Source organism: Panthera tigris, chromosome B3 (genome assembly GCF_018350195.1).
Source record: "Panthera tigris isolate Pti1 chromosome B3, P.tigris_Pti1_mat1.1, whole genome shotgun sequence".
NCBI classification, from domain to species: Eukaryota; Metazoa; Chordata; class Mammalia; order Carnivora; family Felidae; genus Panthera; species Panthera tigris.
Genome location: NC_056665.1, coordinates 30174540 through 30188547, shown reverse-complemented (window position 1 = coordinate 30188547; position 14008 = coordinate 30174540). Strand labels below are relative to the sequence as shown.

Below are 14008 nucleotides of genomic sequence, written 5' to 3'. Positions count from 1 at the left end.
ACCCAACCCTATCCTGTCTACAGATTGCACATATAAACTGTTAAGATTTGATTAAACACTGTTTATGTCTCTTTGTCTCTTACATTGTTGGATAAGTGTTAATGGCTATCTTATGATAGAATGCCTACAAGTCCAAGAATAAATGATTAAGAAAAAATAACTAAGGGGGCCGAGAGGACAAGAATGCAGATGGATTATAGAAGGATAGTAGAACACTGCTTTAGGAGAGAGTGAGGAAATTTAGGTGTTCATTTCAGTTTTGCCACTGGCCAAACGCCTACCCTTGGAAAATCACTTTTCTATTACGATGTACTTTTCTAGGTTACCAATATTTGTATACCCATGTGTTCAATTTTTTCCCATCTTCAAGTTTCACAGTTAAAATTGGCATAAATTGCATTTTTCTTCTCAAAAGACTCATTTAATAATGGAAAGAAGATGGAGTGATTTTGCCACTGTGTGTGTTATCCTGGGCATCATTATTTCATCTGCATATTGGTTACATATATACATACACATATATATATTCTTGGTAATATTTCTCCTACACACTGCTTAATGTTATTTTGTACCACATGAAGAGGAGATATAAGCACTGTGAGAACATTGGGTGGTCCTTTGATCATGGATAATCCAACTGTGTTGGAGTTTGATATTGTTTGATATGGTGCACAAATGAAAACTCCTGTTTCAAAATACCTTTCTGTTCTAAGCATTTATTGAAAGGTTCAATTCTGTATTATGTAATCACAATCAGGAATCATTTAAAAGTAATTGCATTTATCTTTCTCTTTCTACTTAACTCTTAGAGTTATTTTCCTTATATTTGGTGTTATATAGAAAACAAATTAGAGGTTGTGCCAGTTTGAAAATACATATAATTGGTGCTCCAGAGTCAGAAATAGATAGGAATTTATTCATTTAATTTTAGGTGATTTCCTGTATGCCAAATTATAAATATATTTCATACTTGAGCCTAAAGTAAACTGCAAAGTAGCTAGAAACATTTTTGCATTTGGAGATACTTACTTTCGTATTTTACAAAGGCTGTATCAGAATTAGACATTGATACTTTTAGAATTGGGTTCTTATAAAGATGAAGTTGGGTTTAATATTTCTCATTCAATTAATGCTCTTACATTTGGCTCTTACATAGCTCAAAACAGGTGTTCAAAGACAATCACATGAAATCCTAGTGAGTTTCAAGTACATCGGTGCTAGTTTGAGTCTTATAAATTACTTGGGTCTTAGGTATGACATAGATTGTTATTGAGGGTATAGGATTCTGTCCATGCCTCCACCTAAGTAAGGAAGTTACTTCTTAAATGAATAAGACTAATTATAACCGTTGACTGAGGGTGAAATTAAGAATATCTTAAAGGAAAGAAAAATGTCTAGTATATTTAAAACTAGTTTATTCTCCAATTTAGCTTTACTTTATTTTTCTCTCTTGCAGTAAACATTGCTGTCTTCTGAAAATAAGTTAAGGAATGAGAGGCAAGGAAGAAAGTACATTCATCCTGGAAGGACCCAAAGCACTTTGAAACTGTAAACGAATGTAATGATAGCTGCTAAAACCACCTTTGTCACCATAATGGATGAAGAACTGCAAATTTAAACGGTAACCAGAATTTTCATATAGTGTTACACTTCCACCAAGAACTTTTATAGAACTTGAAAGGATTTCTTTTTAAATTTAAATATTTACCTTACAAATACCAAAGTATAGATAAAGCTGATAATTTTATGACTTATTTAGCATAGTCAGGTCTTTGTTTTGGCCCTTAATGTTTGGCCTTGATATCGCTCAAAAGAATTGTTTTTTCCCCCAGGTTATGAACTTCTTAACTTAGAAACAAATAAGCTTATTTGAGTAGAAATATAGCATAGTACTAGTATATTTATAGGTCCATTCTTGACCAAATACTTTTCCTTTCACAGAAACAGCTCAGGCAACATTAAGTGGTAGCATGCTATCACATATGCAGAGGTTTTGTAGTCTTATTTTCTGAACTTTATTTCATGTTATTTTTTAGTTTCCTTACTTGGTGTCTGATCTCTTGATCTTTTTGCCTTCATATCTGACATCTTCTTTTTATTTAATCATTATTCTCTCCTTTGCCCATCCTTCTCAGGAATTTAGAGTTGTAAAAACAAACAAACAAAAAAAGAAACAAGAATCCAGAGTAGAAAAGAAGGAAAAAAACTGGAAAAAATTATAAATTTATTTCTTCTTGTAAAATTACAAGGACTATTACATTTTAAGTAGAGTGGAAAGCAGCTGTAGAAAGACTTAAGGTTCCTTGTCAGTCTTCTTAAATCTCCTTGATCTTCAGCCATAATTGTTTCAGTGCGTTTTGTAAGATTCAAATGTTTGCTAATTTTTAAAAAGCATCCTAGTGAACATTTAGAACTGTAATTCATTGGAAGTGTACTACTTTGATTTTGATGGATAATCATTTGTTTATTTGAGTCACTATATCTTGGTAGTAAATGGGTACAGTTGACTAAAACTAAGTCCCTCTGGTAAAGTGCAGATGTGAAAAATCAATCAATTGCTAGTCCTAATAATTCTAAGGAATACAAGGCCTGTTTCAAGAGAATTATTCAAACTGAGAAATGTAACCCAGGATCAATATATTCTTTCAACTATATACTAACATTTATAAAGTGTTATTTTGGTCAGACATTACTCCAAGAAAGAAGGTTGTTCCTCATGTTTTCTTTGTTTATAATTCTGCTTTACTTCTAAGCTACAACATAACCAGGTGTTATTTTTATTTCTTTTAACAATTTTATTATGAAAATTTCTAAGAATTAAGAAAAATTTGGAATAATTTAACAAGAATGATGTTCTCATTATTCTTTCCTATGCTAACATCAACCTTGATTTTAAAAAATGCCTGAACATCGATTTTTTTAAAAACTTTTCCAATTGCTTGTTTAAACCTCTAGTTAGAACTTTTCTGTGTTCTTGCCACAACCACCCACATAGCAGCATTTAGCTCTTTCTAAATGTCCAGTAAATTCTTTATATTTCTCAACCATTAAAAAATAAAGTTGAAGAAAGCAACTTTTGAAACACAGCAGAAATTAAAGTACTGAGTGTTAACTTATGCAGGTAAGATAATACATAGAAAGTCATCAAATTTCTTTCTCGGTGATGATCTAAGTTTTCTTTCCCCATTTCATTATGTCTGATTCTATAATCTTATATAGCCAACAGTTTTATTAATGAGATTAATACATTAAACATTAAAAAAAAACAATATTGTCAAAATTTTTACTGGTACCTTTACCACTCCTTATCAAACTCTTAATTCCATTAAATCCTTCTTTCAGTATTTTTGGTAACCAGTAATGGGATCATTGAAATCTATAGATACTAGGTATTTCCAATCATTAATTTCTACTTTTTTCACTACAATTTTTTCCTTTTTTTTTGGCGGTGGTGGTGGGTTGTAATGTCATCAAGAAGCAAACTGGAATACAACTTGACCTCACTACAAAATAAAAGAACTGCACTGATTCTCCCAAATAGCCCAGTTCAGAAGTCATGTAACTCATATCCATGAAGTATATAGAATTTAAAAAGATCAGCTGTATTTACATATTTAATTTTGCTGGCCGCACTCAAGCTGAGTGCCTCCAAAATCCCAAATCTATGGCATTTGAACAGGGAATGGAATTCGATTTCTAATTGTTGAATAGCTGGATTTCTAATTGTACAAATTTGAAATCCAGATTTCTAATGGTGCAAACTATCATGGCCACGTTGAAGAGGCTAAAATTTAAAAGACATTCCAGCTAGGTTAAAAGTAGAATCAAATACCCAGTTTTATCTAAATTCATTTTATGAGCTTAAAATTATGGTTCTTAGGGTAGGGGATATGTTCTTGCAGATAGCAAGACTACTCTAAACAATATATCCATCTAGAATCTTAAATTTATAAAGCTTGGTAGACCTTTAGAACATCCTCTACAGCACCTTTGTTTGCAAAACTGTCCTTATGGAGGGAGGCCTATGTACAATTTCCCCAGACAAAAAGGAATTAAAAATAACAGTGGGGCACCTGGGAGGCTCAGTTGGTTGAGCATCTGACTCTTTTTTTGTTTTTTTTAATTTTTTTTTTAATGTTTATTTATTATTGAGAGAGAGAGAGACAGAGCATGAGCATGGGAGGGGCAGAGAGAGGAGGAGACACAGAATCTGAAGGAGTCTCCAGGCTTTGAGCTGTCAGGACAGAGCCTGACATGGGGCTCGAACTCACAAACCCAGCGAGATCATGACCTGAGCCAAAGTCAGATGTTTAACCGACTGAGCCACCCAGGCGCCCCGAGCATCTGACTCTTGATTTCAGCTCAGGTCATGATCTCGTGGTTTGTGAGATCCAGCCCCATGTTGGACTCTGCGCTGACAGCACGGAGCCTGCTTAGGATTCTCTCTACCCCTCTCTCTGCTTCTTCCCTACTCATGTGTGTGCACACACTCTCTCTGTCTCTCTGTCTCTCTCAAAATAAATAATAAAATAAAACTTAAAAAAATAACAGTAATTAATGTGTATTGAGTGATCATCATATGCCAAGCATTGGGATTATTGATTATTATGCATTCTCAAGTTTCACAACTGTATTTGATGTGGGTCTTATTATTAGATAGTTCCATTTTACATCTGAGGAAACACGTTCTCGGAGAAGTTAAGTAAATTGCCCCACATCAAGTTTACTAGTTAGAGGTAGAACCAGTTCTGTCTGACTTCACAGCTGGAGCTCTTCATCAGAGATGTGTTTTGGTTTACAAATATTCACTACCACGTGTTGCGGTTGCTTCTTTGTGCAGCGGTAGATAACAAGTTCTTATTAGCAGCATCCTCATCTCAGCTCTCTTAAGGCACATATGATGTTTCTTTTGCAGCACCAATTTTATTTTGTCAGGAATTTATCATTATTTTGATTATATTTTAAAAGTGTTAGTTATTATGTAATAAAAACGATAATCCATTCCTAAATGAAGGCTAAGTTACTTCAAGATGATCTCAGTAGACCCACATTTTATTTGAGATCGAGACTTAGAGGACAGAGAAATATAGTAGATATGAGTGGGGGAAAATGCAAAACTGACCTCCCTGGTCAGCTATTCTCCCTTGAAGTCTTCTTTGCCTTTTTCTTTTCTCTTTATCACCAGAAGTTCTTCATTGGTTTTCAGTCTCAGAAACTGATACTATCACTAAAGACTAAAATAGTAATGAATCCAGAGACCAATTTATCTTAATGCCATAAGTTTTCTGTTAAATTTGTATATAGTCCCTTCATATAGATTCTTATTCTAAGTGTAGATTCTTATTCTAAGTGTAGAAAACTAAGTATGGTAACCTATGATCAGGGTTTAAGACGATTAAGCCTATCACCAAGACTCAGCATATTAAATATAACCAGTTTTGGGGCGCCTGGGTGGCTCAGTTGGTTAAGCGTCCGACTTCAGCTCAGGTCACGATCTCGCGGTCCGTGAGTTCGAGCCCCACGTCGGGCTCTGGGCTGATGGCTCAGAGTCTGGAGCCTGCTTCCGATTCTGTGTCTCCCTCTCTCTCTGCCCCTCCCCCGTTCATGCTATGTCTCTCTCTGTCTCAAAAATAAATAAAATGTTATAAAAAATATATATATATATGTATATATCTATATCTATCTATCTATCTATCTATATATATATATAACCAGTTTTCCCCAAATGAATGTATAGGTTTAACTCAGTTCCTCAAATCCCAGCAAGATTTTTCATGTATGGTTTGCCATTTTCTACCAAGTTCTTTCTCTCCTCCCCATTATCACTGTCCCTCTGTCCCCCTCCACCATAAGAATTATAGCCAGTCCCCATTTGAGGACGGTTGAGGAAATGTTTCAGCAATTGCATGATACGCAAACATATATAATCAAATGTTTTACTCATTTATAGCCATTTTTCAGTCCAAGGTTTAGTGAATCTTAATTTTCTGAGATTTTGCTTAAGTAAGAAGAGTGTTTCACATCCCCGGAAAAGGAAGCTGTGTGTTAGGAGGAAAAGCAAAAATAAAACAAGAAAAGTTGTTACATTCTGGCTTTCTAAACTGAGGCTGTAAAATTCAAAATGATCCTGTGGAGTGAGAGATCTTCTGGGTTACACCCCTACCTTCTTGTGGGACTATCAACATACATGACTAATGGAGTGAACTTCATGCCATTTTGTATTACTGATTCATTCATTCATCACACATTTACTTCATGCCATTTCGTATTACTAGCTCATTCATTAATCAGATATTTACTTGGGAAAAATAATATTTGCAATAGGTATAAATTTTTAAAACTATTTTGTGCTAACATAGTATCAAGTGGTTTGTATATATAGCCTCTCTTGGCTGTAAGCATGTCACTGTGGAAGATACAAGGGATACATAAAGAAGGGTATATAGTATAAGTCCTGTCCTCAGAGGCTCACTATCTAGCAGGGCAGGCAAACATATAAAGAGATGTACCAGTGTATCAAGTGGTTAATGGAAATATGACTGAGAATTGTGACAGTGCTTTTACCTACCTGGGAAGAGTGAGGGAAGGTTTCCCAAAGCACAGAAGTATCTTTCGTAATTGTTACTGGATAAATAGGACTTTACTGCCAGGGAACAAGCTAGAGAAAAAGAATTATAAGCAAAGGGAATAACATGTGCCAAGATATACTTACCTTTTCTAGGGGGGGGAAAGTCACAGACTTTTAAAGTTGAAGAGGTGATCTGAGATATTTTATTTCAATGTCCTTGCTTAACATAAAAGGAAATGGAAGCCCTTGGAAACAAATGTACTTGCCCCAAAATTACTCAGAAATTACAGTATCACTTCAAGTATTCTCTCAAACTATATACTAAAATATATAAAATGTTATTTTGGTCAGATGTTACTCCAAGAAAGAAGGTTCTTCCTCATGTTTTCTTTGTTTATAATTCTGCTTTACTTCCAAGCTACAACATAACCAGGTGTTATTTCTTTTAACAATTTTTTTATTATGAAAATTTCCAAGAATTAAAAATTTAGAATCATCTAACAAGCACCTGTTCTCTCACCGCCAAGAATTAAATGAATGCTAACATTCTGTCATTCTTGCTAAAGAAATAAAACAATTTAGGAACACTTGAGACCCTCTTTATATCACTCTCCAATCTCATTCCTATCCTCCTTCTTCCAGAGAAAATGTTCTACGAGGTTCGTGAAATATATTCTTATGTGTGTATTCACAAACAATATGCAGTGTAAATGATGACATTTTGTATTTGCACTTTTGCATCTTTCATTGATACAGTTTTGCATCTTTCATTGATGCGTGATGTTTATTGTATTTTTTCACATAAGTTCAAATTAAAATAGAACACAGTGGAGTAGATAGTATACTCTAGGCAGTTGTGGAGATTTGTGGTTGTGGCTTTGTTCTCTTCTTGCTACCCAAAATGCTGCTGTCATCTTAGTAAATCTTCATTATGTTTTGGAAGAATGTAATTCCATCATTATGTAGCTTTTCATATATATATATATATATATATATATATATATATATATATATATACATATACATATATATATGTATATATATGTATATGTATATATATATATGCATGTGTGTGTATATATGTGTGTGTGTGTATACACACACACACACCCATACATATTTTTAAAAATACATATTTTTTAAAATTTTATTTTATTTTTTTCTGAGAGAGAGTGCACACGCACATGAGTGAGGGGACACAGAAAGAGAGAGAGATCGAGAATCCCAAGCAGGCTCCACGCTGTCAGTGCAGAGTCCGATGTGGGACTCAAACCCATGAACTGCAAGATCATGACCTGAGCCAAAGTCGGATGCTTAACCAACTGACCACCCAGGTGCCCCTTAAGATTTTATTTTTAAGTAATGTCTAACCCAATGTGGGGCTTGAACCTACAACCCCGAGATCAAGAGTCGCATGCTCTACCGACGGAACCAGCCAGGTGCACCTTTTCAAATATATCTTTAAAGATGTGTTGGGAAAACAGTTATTCTTGTGGACTTACATCTTCTGTAACATTAGATTTTTACAATTTTTTACTACTAAAATTAGAAATATTCTCTAATATAGTCAAATGAGCAAGAAATGACTGTATCATGTGGTAGCAATTCTCCCTCTAGACATGTATTATTGGCAAGAAGATAATGATGCTAGTAAGCCAGTGGTGCTGTGTGGGAAGAGGTGGCCTCTGAAAACACTGTGACAAGATGACCCAGGAAGAGGATGTTTATCTGAACTTTGAGAAGAGTTTAGAAGTCCTTTCACCAAAGGCCTGGCCGTGGGCATGGAATGATGGAGGGAGAGAGAGGAATCTGCAGGAATTGTGAAGATTACTGTAGGTGTTGAGAACATATTTTTGTCCTTGGATTCATTGTGCCAGCTGTAATTAGCAGTAAATATTTTAAGTTAATGACACTCAGCTGGAACACCATGAAACATAGGAGGCAATTGAAGAGCATAATAGACGCAGAGAACCCCCATGTTTCTGTTACTAGAAGGAAAAGTCACCTACCATGCTCTTATAATAGTGAAAAACTGGAAATCTGTAAGAATGCTTCTAACAGACAAGCTAGTTATTTTCAATCCTTCTGATAACTTTAATTCTGAAGTTGTTGTCCCCATGTAGTAGCAACTGAATAATGGAGGAGAGAAAATGGTATTATCATTCTGACTTATATATTTTAAAGATTAACCGTTTTGGTGCACAGTCACAGGAAAGCTTATCTAAAATTGCCAAATTGTAAAAATGGAAGGAAACTATTGATCCCTAAGAAATCATTCTTCTTGGAATCAGGCCCAGCTTTTGTGTCCTTCTGATGGTTTGGTGTATAGAAAGGGAGGAAAACATAGAACATTCTGGTACTGTAGTATCTGATGGTATATAATGGGCCATTGTATAACTGGCAGGTAAGTTTCATATGAGGAAAGTTTAAAAGGAAACAAGACAAAGATGCTTTGCTTAGATGCAAAATGGGAGAAATACAGTCAGTATCTTCATTTCCAGATAGATTTCTTAAATAGCATTACTTTTCTACCCACTGCCCATCCATCAAGAATGGAAAATCGCTAGGACTCTTGGATTCTTATGTACACCATCCCCAAATCATCAGGCATGTGTCCGAGGTTAAAAAAAACAAAAATGGAAAATGGCATTGTTGGCAACTATGTGAGGACATTGGAACCTTCATACATTGCAGGTGGGAATGTGAAATGTTTCGGCTGCTGTGAAAGTTAGGTGGTCCCTCAAAAAGTTAAGCCTGGAATTATCAGATAACCCAGCAATCTCACTTCTAGGTGTATACTCAAAATAATTGAAAACAGGGTTTCAACAATTTGTATACAAATGTTCATAGCAATACTACCCACAGTAGCCAAAAGGCAGAAAAAATTTAAATATCCATCAAGAGAAAATATGGACAAAACTTTGGGCCTATAAATTAAAAAGCTTAAATGGAAAAAGTTTTTGAAAGACCCAAACTACCAAAGGTCTTGAGAAAAGACAGGTGACTTCGATAGTCCTGTATAATTAAAGACATTGAATTTGAGGTTTAAAACTTTCCACTCAGTGCAAAGAAAACTGTAAGCCCAGATGCCTTTACTGGCAAATCCTACCAAACATTTAAGGAAGAAATAATATCAATTCTACACAAATGGCAAGGAAATAAAAAAGTAAAATAGACTTCTTTACTAAGTCAGTGTTGTCATGATATCAAAACAACCTAAAGAAACTACAAAATTGGAAACTATAGACACAGGCTCAAATATCTTTAACAAAATATTAGCAAATAAAAAATAGCAAAATGTAGAAGTCATAAATTATGATTAAGTAGGCCTTATTTCAGGAATAGACAGTTTTAATCTTCAAAAACAAATCAGTGCAATTCACATATCAACAAAAAGGAAAAAAAATACATGATTATCTCAGTAGTTAGATATTGCATCAATTCATGATAGAGAACTCTCAACAAACTAGAAATAGCAGGAATTTCTTCAACCTGGTAAAGGGAAAATATAAATATCCTATAGCTAATATCATACTTAATGATGGAAAATGGAATGTTTTCCTCCTAATATGGAAACAAGGCAAGAATGTCAACATTGTACTAGAGGTCATAGCCAGTTCTATAAGGGAAGAAAAAGAAAATGAAGACAGATTGAACAGGAAGAAATAAATATATTTGCAAATAAAATAATGAAATAATTTTCTATGTAGAAAATCCTGAAGAATCTACCCCCAAAAATCTGTTTTTACTATTAATAAGTAAATTTACCAAAGTCATGGGATACAAAGTCATTATATAAAAATAAATCAGGGGCTCCTGGGTGGCTCAGTTGGTTAAGTGTCTGATTTCAGCTCAGGTCATGATCTCACAGCTTATGAGTTTGAACCCCACGTTGGGCTCTGGTGTTGACAGCTCAGAGCCTGAAGCCTGCTACGAATTCTGTTTCTGCCTCTCTCTCTGCCCCTCCCTTGCTCATGCTGTGTGTGTGTGTGTGTGTGTGTGTGTGTGTGTGTGTGTGTGTGTCTCGAAAATAAACATTAAAAGAAAAAGATTTAAAAATAAATCATATTTCTATATACTAGTAATTAACAATTGGAAGTTTAAATTTTAGAAAACACCATTTATAATGGTACTATAAAATATGAAATATGTATAAATCAAATGAAAAATATTCAGTGTCTGTGTGCTGAAAACCTACAAAGCCCTGATTAAAGAAATCAAAGAAGATTTTATTTATGGAGAGGGATACTGTGCTCAACTATTGAAAGAGTCAATATTGTTGAGATGTTGATTCTCCCAAATTGTTCTATAAAATTGAATGAAAACCCTATCAAAATCCCAGCAGGAAACATTTTATAGCAATAGACAAGCTGATTCTAAAATTTATTCGGACAGGCAAAGGAACAAGAAAAGCCCAAACAGTTTTGAGTAGAAACAGAATTGAAGGACTCAGACTACTTGATATCAAGATTTAGTGTAAAACTAAGGTAATCAAACAGTATATTATTATATGATTATTAAAAGAATAAACACATAGATCCATGGGAAAGAATAAGCAGTTCAGAAATAGATCTATACATATGTGGTGGATTTTTCGACAAAGGTGTGGAAACAATCCAGGAAGAAAGATTAATCTTTTCAATAAATAGTACTGAACACTTAAAAACAAAACCAAAAATAAAAGGGTATTGGCTCTTGCCTTGATGTGGGCCTCAGAGGTAAATTAAAGAGAGGAGATGGTAAGAAATTCACCTTATAGATGTAGAGAAAGTAAGAAGACTGCCCCAAGAATGGAAATATCAAAATGGTAGAGGGAATTATTGGAAAACAGCTTTATCATTTGAGAAGCATTATGTGTTATAGGAAATGTATATACATTATGAATAAATAAAGCTTCATTTAACTATGTTAGACTTGAGGGGCGTTATGTAGGTCCCTTGAGGGAATCATGTAAAAACAATAACAAAACATTGATAAGTGTTATCACACTGGTTGGTGTCCAGAGAAGGAGAGTAGTTAATATCTACTTACATTCATCCTGAATAGGCTTCCTTTGCTAGCCCACTGAGCTCTGAGTCCACTGAGGGATGTTAATTGATTCACTGTCCCTTTGAGGACTTTGAGAAATTGCTGTTAATCTGATAGTCAGATAAAATCCAATATGGGATGTCTTCCATCTGCTGCCATTTGAATCTGTGATAATTACCTAAAGCTCAAAGAATAGACAGAGTGAAGGAACCTGATGTGGTTCCCTTTTATCTTTCCTCTTAGCTGTCATTTGATCTGCATTAAAGTGGGTAGTCTTTCTCTTGCCTCTGGTTGCTGGCCATTTTGTACAATCTCTATCACATAAAGAAAGCAGCAGAGGAATTTTTCCAAAATCTGTCAAAACTCTGTAGGAATGAAAGATCACTTCCCCATAAAAGAGTTTCCATGATACTCCACACATGGAGAAGAGGAGTTGGAGTTGCATGTGATCATTTTGGCCAACCATCTGTGGGCTTCTAACACACATTCTCATCTCTTATGAAGGATTTTTCATTGCAACTTGTACTCACTCTTTCCTTAAAATAAGTACTACTATTATTCTCCCTCAGTCTTCTATCACATAGCAAGAGCATTGGTGGAAATTGCTTTTCCATAAAAAGAACTGTGCCACTTACTCTTCAAATGCCACTGATTAAGAAGATCATTGATCTCCCCCCCACCCCCAACCCCTGGAGAATAAATTAGGCTTTCCCCTGAGAGTAGAAAAAATAATGGGATGTAAAGAATTAGGACGGCTGTGTGTTATGAGGAAAATGTTTAGGCAGTTGCCATGGAAATAGTATGTAGACATTCAAACCAGGAGCTTTTGATATCTCTGTTTTTGCCAAATATAAATCAGATATGAGTAACATTCATTCCCATTCTTGGCTCAGATTTAGTCTGACATGTGTAGTTATGTAAAATATGCTCCTAATATAGCATATTTGGTTAATATTTGCAGTAAATGGGCAATACCAGGGGCTGCCATGTTTTAAGATCATATTTGGGGCATAGAGGAGGTGATTCTCAGCAAATGATTCCTAAAAATAAATAGCACTATCAGAGTGCCCACAGCTGGGTTTCCCTATGACATTCACAATTAACAGAACTAATTAATTTTTTCTTAGTGAAACATGCACAATGTTGGACTTAATTTGTATTAGTTAATTGCTTGTGAATGATGTCAGATTCTGAAAATGCATACTTTAAGACTTTATTCTTAATGTATTTCACAGGTGGAGTAAAACCCAACAGGCATTATTTCTGAGTTACTGTTACACTTTTCCGTCAGAAGACATCAGTTAGCCTTTGATTTCATGCTTTCTAAGTGAGGCATGATAGAAATCTAGAGAGGGTATATAGGAATTTTGGAAATACGGAGAATTTGACAAAATTTTCCACAGCTTGAACTTTTTTTACTAATTCCAGAGATAATACAGACAATGCAAAGACTCCCTGCAGCCACTGCCTTTTAATGGGAACACAAGCCAAAACAATAGGAAAATCTAAAAAGTATTAGAATATATACTCTATTCATGGAAAATATTATGTTGCCTACTAATTCCAGTACCTCATCCTTGTATGCCAACTTTGTTAGCCATTTCATAGCTCATAAGTTTATCTTTACCCTGTGTATTTTCTCCTGTCTCAGATTTCCTCTGAGACTTATTATGTACTTTGTAAGTAGATACCCTAGAGGCTTGCTTTCTTATTAAAGCAGTAATAGAGTATATGGTCCAATACATATAACAAGTAATTTAATGAGACCAAATAGTTACATAGATGGAACAGTGGGAAAGTACTAATCAGAGTTTTTCAGAGGAAGTGATTTTCAGTCAAAATTTAAAGATAAAAAACCTTCCTCGGGTGCCTGTGTGGCTCAGTCAGTTAAGTGTCCGACTTTGGCTCAGGTCATGATCTTGCAGTTTGTGAGCTCCACGTCAGGCTCAAAGCCCTCAGTGCAGAGCCCGCTTCAGATCCTCTCTTACCCCCTGTCTCTCCTCCTCCCCTGCTTGTGCTCACACTATCTCTCAAAAATAAGTAAACATTAAAAAAAAAAAAACACATTTCTGAGGTCATTTATACAATTTATTTCAGAGGTTTTAAAATTAAAAGTATCTGTGCTATTTAGGACATAAAGATGTTTGCAACGATTATGTTAGGAGGGTGTCTTCACTAAAGCATGTCTATATTGGATGAAATCTGGAAATAACTTAAATATCAAAATATAAAGGAATGGGTAAATAATAGGATAAATCTAGAAAATGAAAATATACTGCCATTTAAAGTAAGGTTATAGAAGAATACATATTGATATGGAAAACTATTCATGATACATTGTTCAGTGGGAAAATCAGAATTTTGTTTGGAATTCTATCACATCTGTGGATCATTTTGGAGAAAATTGACATC

At 34.7% G+C, this 14008-nt stretch overlaps 1 protein-coding gene across 14 annotated transcripts in view; it reads left to right on the top strand.

Moving 5' to 3' along the window:
• PEAK1 (pseudopodium enriched atypical kinase 1) overlaps window positions 1–14008 on the top strand; it is a 369695-nt gene that overhangs the window by 208150 nt on the left and 147537 nt on the right. For all 14 annotated transcript variants that reach the window (XR_006218480.1, XR_006218481.1, XR_006218479.1 and 11 more), the window contains one exon: window positions 1457–1621. The gene's annotated coding sequence lies outside the window, so the exon portion shown is untranslated. The remainder of the gene's footprint in view (window positions 1–1456; window positions 1622–14008) is intronic.